The 21705-nt window shown below is 32.0% G+C and overlaps 2 long non-coding RNA genes across 2 annotated transcripts; one reads left to right on the top strand and one right to left on the bottom strand.

Annotated features, from left to right (window-relative positions):
• Positions 1-5521: 5521 nt before the first annotated feature.
• LOC139512181 (uncharacterized) lies at positions 5522-9868 on the bottom strand. Its single transcript, XR_011662185.1, has 3 exons — positions 9600-9868; positions 7421-7619; positions 5522-5833 (listed from the first exon to the last, which is right to left on the bottom strand). It is a non-coding gene; the product is annotated as an uncharacterized lncRNA (long non-coding RNA).
• A 5400-nt stretch (positions 9869-15268) lies between these two features.
• LOC139512182 (uncharacterized) lies at positions 15269-21174 on the top strand. Its single transcript, XR_011662186.1, has 3 exons — positions 15269-15914; positions 19563-19650; positions 20530-21174. It is a non-coding gene; the product is annotated as an uncharacterized lncRNA (long non-coding RNA).
• Positions 21175-21705: the final 531 nt, after the last annotated feature.

The following is a 21705-nucleotide window of genomic DNA, read 5'->3' as shown; positions in this document are numbered from 1 at the left end:
ACGGCCATTGTCACCTAAAAAAACTACTGTGTACAGACTTACCTGTGCGGTTTGGGAAGTTTTAAATGTTTTAAGATATATAAAAGTTAAATTTATTTTGCATATCTGAAAGATAAAATCATTTTTGGTGAAGATCTGGATTCAAATATTTTTTTTTGTCCTCTGTTTGAACAGATTTTTTATTCATCAATTTTGGAATCAGAATATTTTTTTCGAAAAAATACCATAACCCCTTCTGCCTTTTCAAGTTCAATGATCGTTCCCTAAACATTTTCCATCTGAACTTATAATTTTATTTTAGACATAAACAATATGACGTAGCCTAGGACATTCGTTCTGAACATGCATGAAATATTTGCCACTGGACGTTAAACAATCAACTACCAATCAATATATATAGGACATTGTCTTAGTATAAAGCTGGCATTTAAGGTAGCGCCTTCCTCATATTATGTATGTATTTTTGTACCGTTAATTTTTATAAATGAATTGACTGTACTCTATCCTCTAAATCATTGCTCATAAAACTAGTTTAGACTCAAACAAAATTGATGCTGAATAATTTCTTTTATCACATATTTAAGTTTAAACATATTTATTTATAGTGGATTGGGAAACAAGTTTTGCAACTTATATTAATCCCTTTCCACTTTGCGGGTTCAGCATAGCGTTATGATAATATCATAGTTTTGTGAATACGAACATATTTTTGAAATCAAAAGAGACCAAAAGGAAATGTGTAGTAGCAATATCTATATTCAATTGATTGGCATCTGTATAAGTGTGACATACTTGGTAACCCAGACAATCTTAATAGATAGTGTTTTACTTTCTTCCAATAGATCTTGTTTTATTTTTTCAGGGCAATAGTTTAACCATTGACTGCCATTACGATTCAACAGGTAGAACTAAACCGACATTGGTAACATCCATTTATCCTAACTATAACTAGATATATGGGTGGGGCCGATATACATAGGTTGATGTGTGATATACATGCACGAGTCATTCTTGTTGAAAATAAATACAACCCTCCCCAATTATTGTTTATTGATATTTGGTTTTAAAGGTCTGCAAAAGTTTTTAACATGTAGCAACATGAATAACTTCAATTCAAATGCAACACTATCATGAACTCTACGAAAAGGGTTAAAGTATCAATATTAACATTTTATTGTCTAGGTTTATTTTTATCTCTATTTTTAAAGATTCGGTTATACAAACATGTTTTGAGTTAAGTATTTTCTTCCTCTGGTATATATCTATCGCACATTCTTTTATGTCGGTTTTGATAATCTACTGACCGAAATTTAAACTACAGACTACAAGGAGCCTGTGTCGCTCACCATATATTTTTATTTACAATTGGTGCATGAAATAATGCAACCGTTATAAGTTTTTGCTTTATGGTTTAGAGATATAAGTCAAAAACTACATTCCCCCACTATGCTCTATTTCCTACCATTTTTGCCATGATGGTTGACAGGCAGAGTCATCGGAAACTTTTTTTAATAAGCTACCCTAATGATACATATGGCCAAGTTTTGTTAAATTTGTCAAAGTTGTCTCTGGGGAAGACTTGTAAAAGACTACAAAAATTTCAAGAAAAAATGTTACATTTGACTTTAAAGGGCAATAAATCCAGTTGGATCATTTTGATCCTGTTGACCTTTTTGTAGATGTTGCTTTGTGAACATTATCTCTGTTTATAGTTTATCTCTTTCTTTAATAATATTGAAGATGATAACCAAAAACTGCAAAATTTACTAACAATTACCAATTCAAGTGTAGCAACCCTACAAAGGTTTGTCTGATACATCTGAAAATTTCAGGACAGATAGATCTCAACTTGATGAACATTTTGAACCATGTAAAATTTGCCTTAAATGTTTTAGTTTCAGAGATATATGTCCAAAACTCCATTATTCCACTACGGTCTAATTTCAGCCATATCGGCCATGCTGGTTGGCAAGCAATCATCGGATACATTTTTTAAGCTAGATACTATAATAGTGATTGTGATCAAGTTTGATTTAATTTCTCTCAGTAGTTTCAAAGGAAAAGGGATACGAAAAGCTCAAATATTTACTCTTGAGATGAATTATTTGAAGTGTGCTTCATCATGTTTTCAAGTTAAGGCCACTTTGTGTAATAACTTTTGAATGTATCAGACGTGTATTTCAAATAATGTCTCTTGAGTAATGCTTCGTCCCGAATATTTTGAAATCCAAAACATAACATAAGTATAAATTACGCTATATAAAAAGTATGATTTTCTAATTCACCAAGCTCAAACGAGTATAAAGTATTTAATAAAGAAACGACACGAGCAGCCTTTAATATTAATTACAATCAAAATTCTTCAAACTTATATAAAGTCCTTCACTATGAATACATGCAAGCAAACTACCGATCCAATCATATACTAACTCAATCAAGATCTATCTACAAAAGAGGAAAAATACATACTAATATAATGTGATATATTAAATTTATAACCACATGAACAATAATTAAATGGGTGGGTAATCATAACGAGCTGCTGCTACGTTAATTAACGGCAGGCAAACTTCGTATAAATTAATTTTCTAAAACAAACCCCTTAGATAATACTTAATCATGCTTTTTACGAATCTCATGAGCTGCATGTACCGGTAAAAATCTTTAGGTTTAGTCATGTTTCTCCAACATTTGATAATTAGACTAAAACAACATAAGGGATTATGGGGTCCTCATAAGGACTGGCATCGTGATAATTACCTGTAATTCAACTATATCAGGTCTTAACTAAAATATTGTAAAAAGGGATATTGTTAAAAAATATTTATATCAAAACATTAACAAACCATATATTTTTGGTCGAGTATAACCAGAAACGGTTACGTTATTATTTTCATCCGCCGTATTTGATTTACAAAATTAAAAAGGTTATTCAACAAAAAATAGGCCGTTAGTTTTCTCGTTTGAATTGTTAAACATTTGTTTTCTCGGGTCCTTTTAAAGCTGACTATGCGGTATTACTTTGCTCATTGTTGAAGGTCGTACGGTGATCTATATTTGTTAATGTCTGTGTCATTTGGTCTCTTGTGAATAGTTGTCTCATTGGCAATCATACCACATCTTCTTTTTTATGTATAATTGTTAAGTTCTGTTTCATTTTGTCTCTTGTAGAGAGTTGTCTCATTGTCTATCATACCATGCACATCTTTTTTATATAAAATAAAAAATTACATTACTGTGTTAGACTATATGGACTTTTACAATTTTGGGAGACTATTAAAAATTATATATATATATGTATCTTTAAAAAATATATACCTTTTTAACAATATTTTGGTCAAGAACAGGTGAATTACAGGTAGATATCAAGATCGAGTCCTTAAGAGGACCCCATAATCCCTAATGTTGTTTTAGTCTAATTACCAAATGTTGGAGAAACGTGACCACACCGTTTTATTTGATATCTTCTCCGGTCCATTGTTTGACTATCTGTTTCACATGGGTAGTTTCTATAAGTCAATGTCAATTTGTATTTAAAACTTTAAAAGTTTATTTTTAGGGAGGATTGTCAACTGCAGAAGAGATGTGCTTAGCCTTCATCTATTACTATCCTAAAACTGAAATAAGCAACTGTCAAAGTTTGCCATTGTATGATCAACTCGGTTCAAACCCTTACCACAATGTTGATATGATGTATAGTTGGAACTGGCAGAACCAAGATGTTAAGAACAAATTCAAAGATATTATGAATAAGACCTTGTACCATGAATGTGATAGTCACACACATCCAGATAGCCCATATGTATGTATAGATTGATTTATATGTAAAATCATTTTGATAATATCATAGTAATAAACCTCTTGCAAATAACAGCAAATGTTTATAAAACGCAAACAAGACTGTTTGAAATAAACGATATAACTTGGTTGATATGATAACTAGAAATTTAATTGTAAGTGTTGATTTCGATAACTACGTGTTGTCAATAAAACGGTTGGTTTTGTGTAGTAATTTGTGTTATACGGCCACAGACCACAATTAATTCCTCTGTTAGTTCTTTATAACGTTATGTCTCATTAATATTGCACCCTGCCATTTTTGTCTGTGTAATGTATAGTATGTGTAATCTTTTGTATGTGTAATGTATAGTACTAGTCCAAAAATATCTTAAAAAATTCAGAAAGATTAAAGCGATCATTTCTACAAATTTAGCCAATACACACCCTTACCCCTATTGACAAGTCAAGCGATGTTCCGAAAACTGTAAATATGAACTTCTTGCAATTGGCCTAATCACTCTTTCCATATCAAACTCAGTTAAAGTACAACATCCAAAAGTTTATTTCACCTCTCTTCTTGAATTTCCACCACACGAAAAAAAAGAAACGAAAAAGGGAGGGAAAGAAAAATAAATAAGAAAAAATACACTCTAATTGAAAAGAACTATATGCACAACGAAAAGTGGGGTCATTAATTTTGGCCTTTGGCCTTTTACGTAATTGTGCGAAAAAGAACCAGGACCCAAAAAAATCTTTAAAAAAACCAGATACAATCACGGATCCATTATTATGTATCGACATTGCCTATTTTTGTATACTGCATTAAATTAACTAATGAACTGATTTACGAAGAAAAGAGAATTTTTTATAAATTTTTGAAACAAAAAAACAAAAACTTATTTCGATTTTTTTCTCAACATCGTTGCCAATGTCTCCTTTTTTCTTCTTTTTTGTTTTTGTTTGAACGAATAGAGGCTAGATTAATGTATAATTTAAATTGATTCCATGACTTTATTCTAATTTTATGATGTATGAATTTATGTGTGTTTGTTTATTTCTTATTTTATTTATCTTTATTACAAAACACTGGACACTTTTAATTTGCAAAACACTCATTTGCAAATCCGCCGCCGCCTCAAACAAGAGCTACAATATCATGTATATAACCAAAATGTGCAGAATTACATGGGATTCAATAATTTCATTGGTTTTCTACAGTTACTTTCATATTTATTTTGCAATTTGAATTATAAAAACATGGGATTTTCAATATCCCATGGGACAGGGCAAAATCCCATGGGATTTACCATTATCCCATGGGATTTTGGTTAAATCCCATGGGATTTTTTTTGGTCCCATGGGATTATTGTAGTCCCATGGGATATTTGTTGTCCCATGGGACAAAAAAAATCCCATGGGATTTTTATTATCCCATGGGATTTTAAATATCCCATGGGACAAATTAAAATCCTATGGGATTCTAATTGTAAATATATAGATATAAATAAACAGTAATGTGTATGTTACAATGTATTCTATTTGGTAGTAAATTATTATAAGATGAATCTTTTTAATTAAATATCTTTTTTTCTTGGGAAATGTTAATTTAGCATATTGTTCTTTAACTGTTCAAAACTAAACTTTTAAACAACAAAGCAGATAATGTAAGTATCAATATATGTTTATTCATGAATTATAGAATACTTTCTTGAAACACAATTATTTGCCATTTGAAATGAATAAAAACTCTATTGTTAGGCTTAACATACTAGTAGCTATTTAAGTAAATCTATTTTTTTCACAATATCCCTCAACACAAAACATTAATAGTTTCTTATCATCCAGCATTGTTTGATGGTATAGTCCACTTTTTGGACATTCAGCACAGAACTTTGACATTATTGTGGTTTCAATATTTTTTGGAATTTAAAAGAACTTCAAATCATTGACTGAGAGATGAAAATAATAACTGATCCAACTTTTGTCTTTGAATTTATTCTGGTCTTGTTTCTATGTTTTCTCCATTTATTCTAGGTGGTGAATTTCAATCCTTCTGAAAAAGAACCAATAAAATCTAAAGTAATGGATTATACAAAATTGTTTTCATACATGTAGCAATAATATGATTTTCAATAAAAATAGCTATGCGGTATGGATTTTACTGATTGTTAAAGGTTGTCCAGTGTCATCAGTTGCTAACGGCCTACATCCTTTGGTCTCTGATGGAGGGTTGTCAAATTAGCAATATACCACATCTTCCTATTCTAATACCATATAACAATCAATTAATTTATTCTTCTTTATAACATTTGGGTATTTTCCCAAGTTATATACATAATATATATATATACTGTAAATTCGGAATTAATGCGAGTTTTTTTTTATTGCGAAAAATGCAACGGAGTTGTAAACGCAATAATTTAAACTCGCATTATGAAATATTTTATATGGATTACAAGGGGCGGATGCAGGAATTTTCGAAAGGGGGGGTGCTAACCCAGGGCACCCAGGGCAAAGGGGGGGTGCAAAACATATGTCCCGATACAAATGCATTGATCGGCAAAAATAAAGGGGGGGTGCGCACCCCCGGAACCCCCCCCCTGGATCCGCCACTGGATTAAACAGGATTTTTCTCAAAATCGTAAAATTTAAAATCGCATTTATTAAAGTCTAAAATGACAGAATCGCAATAATAAATGCACGCAATAATTTATGAATTTACAGTATAAAGATCAATGTTAAAACTTTAGACAACTATAATAACATTCCATTATTCACAAGAATTTGCAATATATTATACAAAATGCAGACAACAGAAACAATATTTCTTTAAGCTTTTGAAGTTCAGACAGATTTCAATTTGTGTTTTATTTCAATGAAAAAATACCTTGAACTCTTTGAACATATTGGAAATTATAACATTGATACAAAAAAATATGTATGTTTTATCCTTATTTTTTGTGTTGTTGGCTTGCTGTCTCATTTTAATATACATTTAAACATACATCATGTACATCAATAACCTTCTTCTTTATTAAAAGTAAAAATGGGATATTTTTGATTTTGATATCCCAAAACATTATAGTTCTATCAAATAACTTATTACCAAGTTCAAAAACACCAATGTGTTTGATATTAATTTTAAGACATGTATAAATGTTCCAGACCATATCAGTATTCGGATCTTACTTTTACGGTCCAGAACTTAGTCCCACCATATGTGTACAGTCAGACCATTTAAAGTATACTTGTACTGTTTGGTACCAGCTCGACCAAACCTGTGTTTTTATTTTAACTGCAATTAAACTTTTTGTATTAATTTATTAAAGATTTCAGTTATGTTGATCTGTACTATACATTTGTTTGTAATAAACTTGACCAACTTCTTAAAATTGGGCAGACTGTATGTGTACAGTCCAAATACTTGTATGTTCTGGAACATAAACATGATTAACAAGCATTTGGAAGGATGTCATGCTAAAATCCCATTAATATTAGTACTAAATTTTGAGTATATACATGTAAATCCACAAGTTACTTACTGAAATTCATGGTGAACACTCACCAAAAACTTACAATTTAGAGGAAAGACTGGAAAGATGAATGCACTAACACTATCAAAACAGAGCATAAAACTTACCGAAAAACAAGATGTTTTACATTTATCCAGGAGCAGGATAATTGAAAAGTTGTTTTTTTCTTTCTCTGCTGTCCATCATATAACCTTTGAATTCATTCATGCAAAATATGAAAATCTGCAAAGGTAAGACCTAGAACCTCAACTTATCCACATTTTGAATTTTGAACTGCATACTTGTCCTTTTCATCTTGCTGACAACCTAAACATAAAAAAATGATAAAAACATAATTCTAGATTGACTTTGTGTTTTTATTTTTGTTGGTACATGTACAAACAATTTTCCCAACTTTAAAACGAAAACATCATCACCAAAGAGGAGGTCATACTAACCTCCGAAATATTTAAACAAACCGAAATTATTACTTGATAAAGATCTTGTCGTAATTTTTGAAAACTTGATGTCTATTGCATACTTATATTCCTTTGTACGAGAGTATGCATATTAAGATGGACTCCATGGACTTTTATGTAAGCATGATTAATTTTACAGTCACTGACAGTTTTTCAGCTCTATGTGTACATTTTTAGAGAATCTTGCAATACTGTATATTCTGATATTCAGAACTTATTGTAAGATTTTTATTAAGACAACTGAAAGCTGTATCTCGTTTTCATTTCTGATACATATTTATGAGCTGAAGACCAGTGCCGAATTTTTCTCACTGCATTGAAGACCCATAGGTGACCTTCGGCCGTTGTCTGCTCTTTGATTGGGTTGTTGTCTCTTTGTCTAATTCCCAGTTTCCACTTCCCATTTTATATCATGTATGCTGATTTTTTTTAAATTACAATATTCAATCATGCAATTTTGTCCATTATTGAAAATACGATAAGCAAAAATAAATGCACAAAAAATTTAACATTGTTATATCTATGTAAAAGACTTTTTTTTAAATTCAAAACAGTTGCCTACACTGTTAATTTCCTTGTTTGATTTCATATTTTTAAAGCCTTTATAGCTAGCTAGATGGTATGCCGGGGCGGATCCAGCCATTTTAAAAAGGGGGGGTTCCCAACCCAAGACAAAGGGGATGGTCCTATATTCATTTGATTTGTTTTATTGTCTCATACAAGAATATATATGGTTTGAGGGTGGGGATCAGGGATCCAGAAATTTTTTCACCTAACCACGGGATGACAGGGGATCTCAACCATTTAAAAGTTTCTCAAACATGTGGGGGGTGGGGGTGAACCCCATGGACTCTCCCTATATTTCCTTTGATATGTTTTATTGTTCTATACAAGAATATATAAATATGGTTTAGGGGTGGGGATCTTGACCGTTTACAAGTTTTCAAACTAGAGGGGGTGGGACTTCACTTTTATTTTATTTCATTATTAATTTTATAGTCCCCGACAAGAATATATATGGTTTAGGGGTGGGGATCTGGATCGTTCACAAGATAATAGCACATTCTCAAATTGAACAGGGTGGGGTAACCCCCAAAGACCTCCTTTTAATTTCATTTGATTTGTTTTATCGTCCCATTCAAGAATATATATGGTTTAGGAATGGGGATCTGGACCGTTTACAAGATAATAGCATATTCTAAAATTGAAAGGGGTGGGGATTACCTCCCATGGACTCACCCTCCCTTCTTTCTTCCCCCCGAAATACCTTTTAATAAGCCCCAATGCACAGATAGTTCACAGTATTTTCCCTTGATTTACACTAAAGAATATACACTATACAGGTGTAATTTTTTTTTAAAAGATAATACAACTGAAGACCACCATGACCACAGTGGTGGATCCAGAATTTTTCATAAGTGGGGCCCACCGACTGCCTAAGAGGGGCCTGCTCCTGCCATGACTCAGTGATTCCATATATAATCAACCAATTCTTTTCCCAAACAGGGGGCCCTGAACTCCTGATCCCCCCTTTTTTTCCTCATTTCAATCACCCTGATATAAATTTAGTATTATCACTTACAATAGGAATGGTTTGAATTCCCCAATAATTCTTATATACCATTAATATCAACATATTTCATTTTTGATAAATGAAAGGCAAAAGTTTTCTATGCCTATGGGTAGAAATGGATAGTGGGAAGCTTTCAGATTCACACCATGCCGGTGGCTGTGTTCAAAGTGCTGGGTTTTTATGACCCTCGTTGTTTGCGGACTAACTATTTAGGCCAGTGGTGGATAATAGTGTGCGTGCCTTAATCTTCTATACCTTCTTAATCAATATATTCAAATACTGACGGCAAGTGTTGTAATGATGTATCAATGTCTTTTTGAAATCACCGTGCTATTTACATGTGGGATCGAGAATGCAGGGGAAGGAAACTTGTCAATTATGTTTATTTCTAAGCCAAAATAAAATGAGCCGCCGTAAAATTAACCTTGGGTAATAACAGTGCATGTAAGGCTCGTCTCGGAGGGGTGTCTTTTTTTCTGTCTTCTTTTTTTAGTTATATTTTTAATAACTTACACTTTTTTTCCATTATTCTCTTTCTTTCACTATTCTTTATTCCTCTTTTTCTTTGTCCTTTGTTCTCTATTCTGTCAATTCAAATCCATACCCTCTTATGTGGACTTACGGTAGTTTATTTTTTAGTTCTGGCAGAGATATTAGATACAATATATATGTCTCTGGTTCTGGTATTATGCGATAAGTCAATTTCTTTTTCATGCAGTGTCATGAAATATAATGGTTTTATGCATATCAGCCAAGATTGTGCGCAACATTTTAATAAACAATTCAACACTATATACCCGTTATGTGAATTTTATTAAAATCGATGAGGAACATGAATTTGGCAGCTAGTGCCCCTTAAACAGGTAAAGTTCAATTAACAAATTCTGATCTACTGGCATTCAACACCAAATTACTTACTTGCTGTATATTGATAAATGTGATTGTATATTGTCAATACCTCAACATCGAGAATACGTCATGTGAGGTGTTGGTCGCTACGTTTGATACGGGGTCAACGGTTGCGGCTTCGAGACAGAGAAAAACATCCAGGTAAAAAGTGTAGAATTTTGTTTTTGAAAATTTGAGTTGTAAATTTTCCTAAAAAGTACTTAATTCCGTTCATCTAGTTGTAAATTTTCCTTAAAAAAAAGTACTTATTTCCGTTCATCTGTTATGGGTATAAACTAAACTGAACAAGAAAAGTATTAGTAAACAGACAGAAAGTCCGACGCTGAATTAATTATTTTACAATTAATTGTTTAAATATATGAGAGAATGTTTTAGGCGAATTTTCTTTAATAACAGATAAATGTATTTTAGGTTCAGGAAATGATTTATTCTTCGGGTACGTCTAAACAACCGCTCAGGACCTCCTGAGTGCACTCAGGACATACAAAGTGCACTCAGGACCCATTACCGTAATCATATCTGCACACATGATGGATGTTTATATTCGTTATACGATTCTTATTTTAGAGTTAAATTTTGGTAGAAGTTGAAATCGCAGGGGCGGATCCAGCCATTTTAAAAAAGGGGGGGTCCTAACCCAGGACAAAAAAGGGGGGGTTCAGCTACATGTCCCCATTCAAATGCATTGATCGGCCAAAAAAAAGGGGGTTCCAATCCCCCGGAACCCCCCTCCCCCCTCTGGATCCGCGCCTGAATCGAACTTAGATAGATATGTTAATTCTTATAAAATAATGAGGGCACGTGTCACTGATTACACAACTACTGAGCCATGAATTATCCAATCAACAAAATTGATTGGATTATCTTTATTGTTTTTTAGGAATTGTATTGTTTAGTTCAGTTTTACCTTTAACATGAATTTGCATATAGAAAAAATAAAATATATATCTCATTCGATGTGCTTTTTCAGTTTATTTTTCATGATGACGGGTAAATTAATTTGTTGTGTTTTGCAGTTCACGAATAAAGAAAATTATTTTATAGTTGCGTTTTTTTCTGTAACAAGTTCGATTTTTGTTTTTCAGTGTGACTCTCTCTCTCTCTCTCTCTCTCTCTCTCTCTCTCTCTCTCTCTCTCTCTCTCTCTCTCTCTCTTTCTCTCTCTCTCTCTCTCTCTCTCTCTCTCTCTCTCTCTCTCTCTCTCTCTCTCTCTCTCTCTCTCTCTCTCTCTCTCTCTCTCTCTCTCAATCAAGTTTTTAAACAAACACAATGTTGACTGAATATCAAATTTTATTACATTTGTATATCTTTATGCTCAACAAACCATTATACAAGAGAAGACAATTATGTACAATATTCAGTTTAACCTTAACGGAAATCTGTGCACGAAGACTTAGTCGTGGTTTGAACGGATTTCGTGTCAATAAACTGTCTTCGAAATAGTCTTTCTTTGTTAATGTTTGTGTCATTTTGGTCTTTTGTGGATAGTTGTCTCATTAGCAATCATACCACATCATCTTTTTTTATAATTTCTCTCTACTACAATCTAACTTACATATTTTTTAGAAATAATTATACCCAAAATATCATAATTTTCAAAAAACGGAGACGAAAACGGAGACAAGTTCATTTTCAGAATTTATTTTCGCATTGAAATTCGTTTCAGGCTTGTGAAACTGGACAAAACGACTTTAATTAGAGAAAAAAAACTTAATAAAAACGGATTTCTTAAAATATTCGTATAACTCAAAAATAAAATTCCTGGACAAGTTCGATAAAAATGAGAAATAACATCTTACTACATGTATATGAGTTTGATTGTTTGAAAAGTACGGCTTTTACCGTTAAGAACGGATTCCATATACAAAACTTTAATTAATATAAATTCTTTTATTAAAGTATGAACATTTATTTCCCTTTTCAAACTCGTGCAAAGAATTAATTACTGGTCCAGGACATGATAATAAAATTAAGAATAAAACTTAAAAATTTATGGAACGAAATTTTAATAAAAGACGAAAATCTTAAAACATCGTGATATTCATTCTAAACGTCACAATATTACTTCCCGCATGGTCACACTGTACAAACAACACAATATATAAAACAACAATAAAGATACTCCAATTAATTTTGTTGATTGGATAATTCATGTCTCAGTAGTTGTGTAATCAGTGACACGTGCCCTTATTATTTTCTAAGAATTACAAATGTAACATATCTATCTAAGTTCGATTTCAAATTCTACCAAATTTAACTCTAAAATAAGAAGCGTATAAAGAATATATGCATTCATCCTGTGTGCGATGACTATAAAGGGTCCTGAGTGCACTTCGTATGTCATGAGTGCAATCAGGAGGTCCTTCAAGCGGTGTTTAGACGTACCGTTATTCTTCTGGAAGCTTCAAATATTTTTTTTATCAATAACTTTTACATAAGGAGACATTTTTGTTTTTTGACAGCATGAACCCCAGTTAATGAGCAAACACAAGTTAAGAAAGAAAATCGTTTACAATTAAATTTTAAAGAAGGAAAAAAAGGGGGGGGGGGGCTAATAAACAAATTTTATTTACGCTCACATCCTTCTAAACAGATTTGCATATGTAAGCTCTCTATAGATAATGTTAAATTATTTCAGGAGTTTTGAAAAAAAGAATATATACAGTTTAATTTCGACTAAAATGGTGATTCTTTTTATAGATTAGGTACCTCAGTTTCGACTCAACATTTCATTTTGAATTGTTAGATGGCAAACTCTTTAGAAGAATATTGTATCTGTTCTTTATGTAATTATGGTGATATTGGCGATAATATTCATTATAACAAGTCCCACATTGTACATATAATAAGATCTATATTTTTCAACGTTTTCAAAATGAAATAACTTGAATTGAAAATTTCCAAACTGTGAAAATTTGTTATTTCTAAACGTCTTTAATTATTATTTCGGAAAAAAAATATATTTAGCATATTCATATATTTTCATAAAGTTTACTTCTATATGTTTTTAACCATCACCAGCGACTTATTCTCTGCCATCACCAATTAGTCCTAATTATTAAAGATCAATTGACCAAATTCAAATGATGATTGGTATATCGTATTGAATATGACCATCGGTCATCCGTGACGTATCCCAAATAACGACGCATGCCGATAGATAGATCAAAGTTTATTAATTAGCGTCTCGCAATTTAAATTTCATCAAGGGGACTTAATTAAACCAGTTACTATACAAATCTTGAAAAAACGATGTACATGTACTTTTTAATATTTTTAAAACAAATTACGAAAACGTTTAGTGTAAAAATCACCAAATATAAATATTTCTTTCTTGCAGGTTTTGGCATTTGAAAATAACATTAACGTTTTGGAATTCTAATGCAAAAGACAGTCGATTCAAACTGAAATAACTTCTTTAAAGATGGTTTGATTTTTTTCAGAGACACATGTATTATATATGTCTCAATACATGTATTATATGTCTCTGATTTTTTCAAAACAAAAATTACAAAATTATATAATATGTTAATTATCGAATGTATACCCTGAACTCTTACTATTTATATACATGTCCTAAGTTACTTAATGTCCTGTGTGCAACCAGGAGATCCTGAACGGTTTTTAAACGTACCATTATTTCATATGCATATATTCAAAGCTGTTCTTAATTATATGCATACTAGGCACAGGCACTTGTCTCAAAAAAAAATTTCCTATATACCTTAATATAACACGTGTTATATTAAGGTATAAAGGAAATTTATTTTTGAGACAAGTGCCTGTGATACTAGGTATCAGTGGCGGATCCAGGGGGAGGGTTTCAGGGGTTGGAACCACCCCTTTTTTTGAACGATCAATGCATTTGAATGGGGACATATGGTTGGAACCACCCCCTCCCCCTTTTGTACTGGGTTGGGACCCCCCTCCTTTTCAAATGGCTGGCTCCGCCGCAGAGGTATATTTATATATATATGTGTGTACCAGCCCCCCTCCTAAATCTTGGGAAACAAATGGTAGATTATATAGGGAATCACGGAAGCATGACTGGACGTGACCCCTCTAAGGCAGTCAATGAGTCCCCACTTATGAAAATTTCTGGATCAACCATTGCTTAGTTCTAGTTATCTTAGGTCCTAGTGTGAAATAAAGCCAATAGGTCTTTTTAAACACATCTTTATTCATACATGTATCTATACGTTTTCTCACGGATTTGTTCATGCAATATTGAAATTATGTTTACTCAATGCGCAATTACTGAAGTTTATATTTGCTACTTTTCTTCTTAATTTCATATAATTTTTTTTTTTTTTTTTTTTTTTCTTCGAAAAATTAGTGGTGTTGAAATAGGGAATGGACACAGATACCTTATCACATTTAACCAAAGAAATGTTGTATAATGTCATTAATCTGTATTACACGTAGACAGGATGTTCTCTAGAAAACTATACGTTATACACAACCGAGAATACACGCACTGTCGTAATGGAACTTGATTTACTGTATGTTATAGTTACCTGTAATCAGCTTTGCAACACCATGTCATGACAGTTCAAAAAGATTTTCTTCAAATCAAAAGGGAATATTCATTTTTTCTGTAAAATTTAAAACTTAAAAAAGTAGACTTTGACAAAATTATGAAATAGAAAGAATTGAACAATTTAAAATCGTATTTCAACAAAGATTTAGATATAATTTTACAACGATCCTTAAAAAATAACCAAACAAACGTTGAATCAAACGATATGAACCTACGCAGTTTTATATTAAAATACTGACACACACCAGTTTGCCATCTCAGTATGCAAGGCAAGGGTGCTTGGTGAGGTGCTGGAACTTGATGTACATGTATAATTAAGTTAATACAGTTCTGTTAGGATTGACTGCCTTTTTACAGAGACTTTCTATTCTTACTGTTATCAGTTAGTATAGACGGTTCCTGGCTTAGAATGATTCTCTGCTCAGCAAATGGTGCGTAATTAGCATTTGAGTCAAATTTCTTGTAGAAGTAAAAAACACAAATTAATGTATTTGACAACTTTATTCAGGAGCACAGTCTATATTATCCGGCGTAAATAACTTCGAGATTTATGTGGAAGTTTACTCTGCTGCTCGATCTATGCTAATCGATGTTCCAGTATATTTCATATTTATATTTATTCGTGAGGCCTCGTCATCGTTTATATTCACTAAAAGCACAGTCGCCTAAATATTTTATATGGCGAAAAAATTGCGAAAATTGGGGGAAATAATATATTTTTAGTAGCATTATTATTTTAAAATCTTAAGAGATTGCTTGCAAATTTAACTCTAAAATGAGAAGTGTATGACGATCTATAACGAATATATACATCCATCATGTGTGCAGATACGACGGCGACTATATAGGGTCTGCCATGAGTGCACTTTGTATGCCCTGCATGTGTGCACCCAGGAGGTCCTCCTGAGCGGTGTTTAGACGTACCGGGAAAATCTTATCTGATTCAGGATCATTTCATCGGTTACACTCCCCTGTCACCAGTGATTCTTTTTTGCTGACATTCTGAAAAAGTATTGTGTAGTCCCTGTGTAAGTGTTGACTCTCAACTTGCACATGTGATTTTTTAACACTCCCCGGACTTCTGCGAAAAACAATTATTCAGTTCACTGATTAAGATGGAAGGTAAACGAACAGAAAGTCACAGGACATTCCGACAAAAAGTCACAGGACAAAAAGTCAAACACATGTCAAACTCAGGCATAAAGTAACAAAGTAGATAGGACAAAAAGTCACAAACAATTTGTTGACAATTGATTGAATATAAATGAAAACAGATTTTGAAATATCTTCTTTTTATTACATATATTCATTTTTAATTTTAGGAAATTGTTCATAATATAAAAAAGAAGATGTGGTATGATTGCCAATGAGACAACTGTCCACAAGAGACCAAAATGACACAGACATTAACAACTAGAGGTCTTTACGGCCTTCAACCATAAGCCAATATAAAGAAGATATGGTATGATTGCCAATGAGACAACTGTCCACAAGAGACCAAAATGACACAGACATTAACAACCATAGGTCACCCTACAGCCTTCAACAATGAGCAAAGCCCGAGGTAAAGCCCATACCGCATAGTCAGCTGTAAAAGGCAATCATACTATATCTTTTTTTTTTATATTTACATGTTAAAAAATGCGTGCAAATGTAATCAAAAGCTGCACACAAACGTAATGATTTTTGTGCGCAAATGTAATGGTAATGTGCGCAAACCTAATGCACTGATTTATTTGTTTTTAATAAATTTTAATTTAAAGTTGCTACATCATGTTCATGTATAAAACTTCAAGAAAATACAAAAAGAGTGTTTTCTTGTTCAAAGAAAAATAATCTCAAAACTAAATTGTGACTTTTTGTCCTGTGACAGTGTGTGACTCTTTGACTGTGACTTTCTGTCCTACATTCAGATTGAATAGGGGAGTTTGGTTGACCCCGCCTCCCTCTATCTGAGACTACTATCTCAGTGATGAGCTTTATGTTTCATGTACAAATGTATTGTGCTTGTCATATATGTATGTCGGATAAAAGCTCTACAGACCTTTAATATGTTGTATTGTTATATGTATAACCGACAATAAAGAAATAGCCCCTAACAAGTAAGAATTAGGTTACTTCTTTTTGTTTTGACATCTTGCATGGGTTTTTATAGCCCCGTATTAAAATTATGCCCCAACTTTAAAAAAGGGGGGGTATACTGTTTTACCCCTGTCTGTCCATCCATCCTTGCGTCAGTCAGTCCGTCCGATGAATATTTTTCGTCCCATTTTCCTTAGGAACTACAATAGAAGGATTTCTGAAATTTGGTTTCAGGGTTAAATAAGTCAGCTATACTGTGTGATGCATTTTCAGATTCATCACTCGACAACTTCCTGTTTTCCCAACACTTGTATGATTTTACACATGATAGCCAAGTTGAAAGTTGAAAACTAACAACCTAATTTATGTACAAAAAAATTGAAAACAGATATGTTACACATAAACAAACGACAATCACTTAATTATCGGATCCTGACTTAGAACAGGCACAACCATAACAAATTGGCAGGGTATAAGGAACTTTGAAAATATTTAGTTTTTGTGGTTTGGTCTATTTTCCGGATACTGTAAGCAATAAGGCCCCTTTATTTAGTGAATGAAATAATTGTAAGATGCACTTAGCTGTCTGTCATATTTTATATGAACTTGACCTCATTTTCATGATTCATTGGGCAATGAAACACTGCATTGTTTTGTCAGTTTATCATATATGTTTAAAGTTACAGGTAGATTCTATTTGGTAAATATGAAACAATTGTAAGTTGTGCATGTCTGAATGGCAGATTCATATATAAACCATGACCGCATTTTATTGTTCTTTGGTCAATGATAAGTTTTCTTGGTTTTGTCATTTTATCAGGCCACATTTAAAAGAATGTCTGTTTCCCCTCCCCCGGGTCTACCCTTTGTAAACAGACCAGGAAGGCAGGTTCTTTTTAGCTCACCTGACCTGAAAGGTCAAGTGAGCTTTTCTCATCACTTGGCGTCCTTCGTCTGTCGTCCTGCGTCTGTCGTCCGTAAACTTTTACAAAAATCTTCTCCTCTGAAACTACTTGGCCAAATTCTACCAAACTTGGCCACAATCATCCTTGGGGTATCTAGTTAAAAAAATGTGTGGCGTGACCCGTCAAACCAACCAAGATGGCCGCCATGGCTAAAAATAGAACATAGGGGTAAAATGCAGTTTTTGGCTTATAACTCAAAAACCAAAGCATTTAGAGCAAATCTGACAGGGGGTAAAATTGTTGATCAGGTCAAGATTTATCTGCCCTGAAATTTTCAGACGAATCGGACAACCTGTTGATGGGTTGCTGCCTGTGAAATGGTTATTTTAAGAAAATTTTGCAGTTTTTGGTTATTATCTTGAATACTATTATAGATAGAGATAAACTGTAAAAGCAATAATGTTCAGCAAAGTAAGACCTACAAATAAGTCAACATGACAAAAACTGTCAGTCGACCCCTTAAGGAGTTATTGCCCTTTATAGTCAATTTTTAACAACTTTCATAATTTTTTGTAACTTTTTTAAAAATATTCTTCTCTGAAACTACTTTGCCAAATTTAACCAAACTTGGCCACAATTATCATTGTGGTTTGTAGTTTATAAAATGTGTCCGATGACCTAGCCTACCAAACAAAATGGCCGACATGGCTAAAATTAGAACATAGTGGTAAAATGCAGGTTTTGCTCTATATCTTTGAAACTAAGACGTTTAGGGCAAATCTTTCAAGATTTAAATGTCCATCAGAATAAGATATATCCCCTCACAAATTTTCAGTTGAATTGGACAACCTGTTGTTGGGTTGCTGCCCTAAAATTGGTGATTTTAAGGTAATTTTGCAGTTTTTGGTTATTATCTTGAATACTATTATAGATAGAGATAAACTGTAGACAGCAATAATGTTCAGCAAAGTAAGATCTACAAATAAATTAGCATGATCAAAATTGTTAAAGGACCCCTTAAGGAGTTATTGCCCTTTATAGTCAATATTGAACAACTTTTCGTCATTTTTGTAACTTGTATAAAAATCATTTCTAAAACTACTTGGCCAAATTTAACCAAACTTGGCCACATTCATAATACTAGGGTAACTATTTTTTTAAAAAGTGTCTAATGACCCCGCCTACCAACGAAGATGGCCGACATCAGTAAACACATTAACAGGTGAGCGACACAGGCTCTTGAGAGCCTCTAGTTTTTTTTAACTGGATGTGATTGTCATAGCATGGTCACATGAATGGTTTGACTTGTCCAGTCCAGGCCACTTATCAGTTGTTTGTGCTCAATTTGAGTGTATTTATTTAGATTATCAATCCTTCTGCTTTTAACCAAAAACGGAAACAAATTATTTTCAGGAAAAAATTAATTTCGATTTTTTTGTGGAAAATATTTTTTTGACCCGGGCGCTTATTTTTGACCCGTGTGGGGGGAGGGGAAACAAACATATTTTTAATTTTGGCCTTAGATTTTTTAAGCATAGGTCTACTTGTTGTATGGAATGACTACAAGGTATCATATAAAAAAAGATGTCTGCCTACCAAGGTTAATTTTACTGTGACCTCATATTCATAGAATAATGGTAATATTCATGATATTGAACAGCAAGAATGATGAGTAAGTTGATGTTATATACAAATAAGACAAAATTTTCAGTTGCCTACTAATTATGTAATACATGTAGTAGTTATTTTTGTCATTAAATGATGTTTACCCTTTTATGTGTAGGGCAAGAACTTGAAAGATAAAGAGGAAACTATAAACAGAAGAAATTAGCAACAAAATAAGATTTACAGAGGTCAACAAAGCCTAAATGGTAAGTCCACTTAGTTTTTTTCCTTGAATAATGATTAAATATTTATTAAAATAAGATGTGGTATGATGAAAGAGAAAACTATCCATCAGAGTTCAATTTAGTGGATGTAAGCATTGTAATTACTTATTAGAGGCCATTGATGACCTGTAAGTAATGAGAAAATCCATACCTTATACATGTTATAGTAATCTATAAAAGTCAACACTAACCATGCTAACCAAATTTAAAACAGAGCATCAATTCAAACGTCAAATATACCAGACTAATTTATAAAAACAAAAAATTATGAAAAATAAAAATGACGGATATGAACCAACATCAACCACTGAACTATGTACAAGCTCCTGATATTAGACAGGTATAATATGGCTGGGTTGATATAAAAATAAGAAACACTTAGTAGTCTGATTTCCAATGAGACATTTCTCCAATAGAGATCAAATGACATTTAAGGAGGCTCTAGGGTATAACAATTTCAGAAAAATGTTTAATATTTTTTTTTCATAACTCATTTTATTTATAACTTTATCATATGGTACACCAAATCATTCAAAACAATCAATTTGGTTTGGCCCCAGATGACTTTTAAAATGCATATATCATTGAAAAAGCTCCAAATTATCTCCCTTTGGTGCAAAAATGCCATTTTTTGGCATTAGAAATGTAATATCTTATTTAACTCATATATGACCTATATTTTTTTATTATAATTTTAAATAAGCTGTACTTTAACTAAACTATTATAAAATTTAAGCGATTTCTGTAATTTAGTACTTGAATATTTATAAAATTAAAGTTTATCATATTAATCATAAACATGATAAAATAGCCATTTTATTGATCTCTTCACTGATAATTTTTGAGTTTGTGTATTTGTAGGTCAGACATCTCGATTTTCATGGTCAGCATTCACAGATCAATACTGAACGGAAAACTTAAAGCTGATATTTTTCTCCATAGTGCGACTTTTTTTTTTTAATTTGAAATGGAACATGTTTTTTCCTACATTTATTTGAAAGAGGAAATTTCAACATGATGACTATAAACAAAAAGGAGTCATATCATCACGATCATTGATGCACAAGAACTTGATCATATAAATACAACAATGTAATTATCAATTGAAAGATGGAACGAATGAACAAGATATTAGAATGTTGTTGTCCAAATAAACTTGCTTTGTCTTCTCATTTGAATCTCTCCATTCAATAAAGATGCACAGAGGAAGATCTTTGAAGAACAGATTGAAAAAATGTTTTGTCTAAGAATTGCAGGAATATTCTAGTGAATGAAATTATTTATTGACTTCACTCTTATATAGTGGACTGAATAATTGTACATAGCAAGTTGTGAATAAAGAAAGCAAAAACTTTAACAAAAAGTGTTTATATTATAAATTTGCAAATATAAGCATACTATTATGTACACCACAAAGGTATATATAATTCAAATTGTTTGCCTATACAAGTATTGCAATGAACCTATAACAAAGAAAATCTTACCTCATGAAAAGAGTGAACTATTCAGTCAAAATATGAAATATTTTTTCAGTTCTATTTTTCATAATAGAATAAACAAGACAAAGATTTCAAAACAATATTTTTTTCATTTATTTAGAAATTTCATCATTTTTTTTCAGTTAAAGGACTTTATTCTTTGACTGTAAAATATTATTATTATACATTCCAAAATAAGAATAATCTTTATTGTCATATAAACAAATAAAAAACATGTTTGTGACAAAAAATTTTTTTTTTATATATATGTATATATAAAAAATATAAAAAACTCGTATACATTTAAAACATTTTACTACCAAACAGCATTCATTGTAACATACACATAACTTTATATTTATATATATATATTTATAATTTTAATCCCATAGGATTTTATTTTGTCCCATGGGATATTAAAAATCCCATGGGATAATTATAGTCCCATGGGATTTTTTTTGTCCCATGGGACAACAAATATCCCATGGGACTACAATAATCCCATGGGACCAAAAAAAATCCCATGGGATTTAACCAAAATCCCATGGGATAATGGTAA

The sequence above is a fragment of the Mytilus edulis genome, chromosome 2 (genome assembly GCF_963676685.1).
Source record: "Mytilus edulis chromosome 2, xbMytEdul2.2, whole genome shotgun sequence".
NCBI classification, from domain to species: Eukaryota; Metazoa; Mollusca; class Bivalvia; order Mytilida; family Mytilidae; genus Mytilus; species Mytilus edulis.
Note: the sequence above shows the minus strand (reverse complement) of the source record. Positions and strands in the feature narration are given on the sequence as shown.